This window comes from Parasteatoda tepidariorum, chromosome 4 (assembly GCF_982258835.1).
Source record: "Parasteatoda tepidariorum strain Cologne lab strain chromosome 4, Ptep-v5.0, whole genome shotgun sequence".
Lineage (NCBI taxonomy): Eukaryota > Metazoa > Arthropoda > Arachnida > Araneae > Theridiidae > Parasteatoda > Parasteatoda tepidariorum.
Genome location: NC_141758.1, coordinates 76,516,984 through 76,519,483, shown reverse-complemented (window position 1 = coordinate 76,519,483; position 2,500 = coordinate 76,516,984). Strand labels below are relative to the sequence as shown.

General features: G+C 39.0%; 13 non-coding genes across 13 annotated transcripts in view; all 13 read right to left on the bottom strand.

Annotated features, from left to right (window-relative positions):
* Positions 1-54: 54 nt before the first annotated feature.
* On the bottom strand, positions 55-126 carry TRNAQ-CUG (transfer RNA glutamine (anticodon CUG)). Its single transcript has one exon. It is a non-coding gene; the product is annotated as a tRNA-Gln (tRNA).
* Positions 127-131: 5 nt separating this feature from the next.
* TRNAE-CUC (transfer RNA glutamic acid (anticodon CUC)) lies at positions 132-203 on the bottom strand. The gene has a single exon. It is a non-coding gene; the product is annotated as a tRNA-Glu (tRNA).
* A 261-nt stretch (positions 204-464) lies between these two features.
* TRNAQ-UUG (transfer RNA glutamine (anticodon UUG)) lies at positions 465-536 on the bottom strand. Its single transcript has one exon. It is a non-coding gene; the product is annotated as a tRNA-Gln (tRNA).
* Positions 537-541: 5 nt separating this feature from the next.
* On the bottom strand, positions 542-613 carry TRNAE-UUC (transfer RNA glutamic acid (anticodon UUC)). The gene has a single exon. It is a non-coding gene; the product is annotated as a tRNA-Glu (tRNA).
* Positions 614-854: 241 nt separating this feature from the next.
* Positions 855-926, bottom strand: TRNAQ-CUG (transfer RNA glutamine (anticodon CUG)). Its single transcript has one exon. It is a non-coding gene; the product is annotated as a tRNA-Gln (tRNA).
* Positions 927-931: 5 nt separating this feature from the next.
* Positions 932-1,003, bottom strand: TRNAE-CUC (transfer RNA glutamic acid (anticodon CUC)). The gene has a single exon. It is a non-coding gene; the product is annotated as a tRNA-Glu (tRNA).
* Positions 1,004-1,264: 261 nt separating this feature from the next.
* Positions 1,265-1,336, bottom strand: TRNAQ-UUG (transfer RNA glutamine (anticodon UUG)). The gene has a single exon. It is a non-coding gene; the product is annotated as a tRNA-Gln (tRNA).
* A 5-nt stretch (positions 1,337-1,341) lies between these two features.
* TRNAE-UUC (transfer RNA glutamic acid (anticodon UUC)) lies at positions 1,342-1,413 on the bottom strand. The gene has a single exon. It is a non-coding gene; the product is annotated as a tRNA-Glu (tRNA).
* Positions 1,414-1,654: 241 nt separating this feature from the next.
* TRNAQ-CUG (transfer RNA glutamine (anticodon CUG)) lies at positions 1,655-1,726 on the bottom strand. The gene has a single exon. It is a non-coding gene; the product is annotated as a tRNA-Gln (tRNA).
* Positions 1,727-1,731: 5 nt separating this feature from the next.
* TRNAE-CUC (transfer RNA glutamic acid (anticodon CUC)) lies at positions 1,732-1,803 on the bottom strand. Its single transcript has one exon. It is a non-coding gene; the product is annotated as a tRNA-Glu (tRNA).
* A 261-nt stretch (positions 1,804-2,064) lies between these two features.
* TRNAQ-UUG (transfer RNA glutamine (anticodon UUG)) lies at positions 2,065-2,136 on the bottom strand. Its single transcript has one exon. It is a non-coding gene; the product is annotated as a tRNA-Gln (tRNA).
* A 5-nt stretch (positions 2,137-2,141) lies between these two features.
* TRNAE-UUC (transfer RNA glutamic acid (anticodon UUC)) lies at positions 2,142-2,213 on the bottom strand. Its single transcript has one exon. It is a non-coding gene; the product is annotated as a tRNA-Glu (tRNA).
* A 241-nt stretch (positions 2,214-2,454) lies between these two features.
* Positions 2,455-2,500, bottom strand: part of TRNAQ-CUG (transfer RNA glutamine (anticodon CUG)) — a 72-nt gene continuing 26 nt past the window's right edge. Inside the window, exon 1 of the tRNA in view lies at positions 2,455-2,500. This exon is cut by the window's right edge and continues 26 nt beyond it. This is a non-coding gene — a tRNA (tRNA-Gln).

Sequence of the window (2,500 nt, the reverse complement as noted above, 5' to 3'; positions counted from 1 at the left end):
TGCTTCAAAGATCAATTCTTTTAGAATAAAATTGCAACGATTAGAGGTATCAAAAGGTTCCACCGAGATTTGAACTCGGATCGCTGGATTCAGAGTCCAGAGTGCTAACCATTACACCATGGAACCAATTCTTCCCACACCGGGAATCGAGCCCGGGCCACCTGGGTGAGAGCCAGGTATCCTAACCACTAGACCACATGGGATACGCTGGTCTGTTTCTTCTTTTTCTAAGAAGCTCACCGTGAAAGATCATAGTGAAGGTTTTTTTTTTTAATTTTTATTTCTTAGATAAATAATAAAATACATATCTTACATAAAAAAAATCACATCGTGTGCACTTTGAGTAAGACTCTTACAGGAGCAGTTCCTACAACATAAATAGCTTCTCGAACTTTAAGTTTTCAATGAGTAATGATGTCGTCACGTTTGGAAATTATTTTTTTTCTCCATGCGTTGAAAAAAATAGGTTCTACCGAGATTTGAACTCGGATCGCTGGATTCAAAGTCCAGAGTGCTGACCATTACACCATAGAACCACCACTTCCCATGCCGGGAATCGAACCCGGGCCGCCTGGGTGAAAGCCAGGAATCCTAACCACTAGACCACATGGGAATACATTAAAGTGATCGAATTCTTCCGTCATTTCAAGTGATAAAATGTTTATCCCCTTTTTGAGAAATGCCTAAATTTGTACATAAATATTCGGATGCCACTTTTAATTCACTTCACGTTAATATAAAAATACATAACACATTGATCGTGTGCGCTCAACTTCGTATGCTTCATACACTTAGCAAAATGCTTCAAAGATCAATTCTTTTAAAATAAAATTGCAACGATTAGAGGTATCAAAAGGTTCCACCGAGATTTGAACTCGGATCGCTGGATTCAGAGTCCAGAGTGCTAACCATTACACCATGGAACCAATTCTTCCCACACCGGGAATTGAACCCGGGCCACCTGGGTGAGAGCCAGGTATCCTAACCACTAGACCACATGGGATACGCTGGTCTGTTTCTTCTTTTTCTAAGAAGCTCACCGTGAAAGATCATAGTGAAGGTTTTTTTTTTTAATTTTTATTTCTTAGATAAATAATAAAATACATATCTTACATAAAAAAAATCACATCGTGTGCACTTTGAGTAAGACTCTTACAGGAGCAGTTCCTACAACATAAATAGCTTCTCGAACTTTAAGTTTTCAATGAGTAATGATGTCGTCACGTTTGGAAATTATTTTTTTTCTCCATGCGTTGAAAAAAATAGGTTCTACCGAGATTTGAACTCGGATCGCTGGATTCAAAGTCCAGAGTGCTGACCATTACACCATAGAACCACCACTTCCCATGCCGGGAATCGAACCCGGGCCGCCTGGGTGAAAGCCAGGAATCCTAACCACTAGACCACATGGGAATACATTAAAGTGATCGAATTCTTCCGTCATTTCAAGTGATAAAATGTTTATCCCCTTTTTGAGAAATGCCTAAATTTGTACATAAATATTCGGATGCCACTTTTAATTCACTTCACGTTAATATAAAAATACATAACACATTGATCGTGTGCGCTCAACTTCGTATGCTTCATACACTTAGCAAAATGCTTCAAAGATCAATTCTTTTAGAATAAAATTGCAACGATTAGAGGTATCAAAAGGTTCCACCGAGATTTGAACTCGGATCGCTGGATTCAGAGTCCAGAGTGCTAACCATTACACCATGGAACCAATTCTTCCCACACCGGGAATCGAACCCGGGCCACCTGGGTGAGAGCCAGGTATCCTAACCACTAGACCACATGGGATACGCTGGTCTGTTTCTTCTTTTTCTAAGAAGCTCACCGTGAAAGATCATAGTGAAGGTTTTTTTTTTTAATTTTTATTTCTTAGATAAATAATAAAATACATATCTTACATAAAAAAAATCACATCGTGTGCACTTTGAGTAAGACTCTTACAGGAGCAGTTCCTACAACATAAATAGCTTCTCGAACTTTAAGTTTTCAATGAGTAATGATGTCGTCACGTTTGGAAATTATTTTTTTTCTCCATGCGTTGAAAAAAATAGGTTCTACCGAGATTTGAACTCGGATCGCTGGATTCAAAGTCCATAGTGCTGACCATTACACCATAGAACCACCACTTCCCATGCCGGGAATCGAACCCGGGCCGCCTGGGTGAAAGCCAGGAATCCTAACCACTAGACCACATGGGAATACATTAAAGTGATCGAATTCTTCCGTCATTTCAAGTGATAAAATGTTTATCCCCTTTTTGAGAAATGCCTAAATTTGTACATAAATATTCGGATGCCACTTTTAATTCACTTCACGTTAATATAAAAATACATAACACATTGATCGTGTGCGCTCAACTTCGTATGCTTCATACACTTAGCAAAATGCTTCAAAGACCAATTCTTTTAGAATAAAATTGCAACGATTAGAGGTATCAAAAGGTTCCACCGAGATTTGAACTCGGATCGCTGGATTCAGAGTCCAG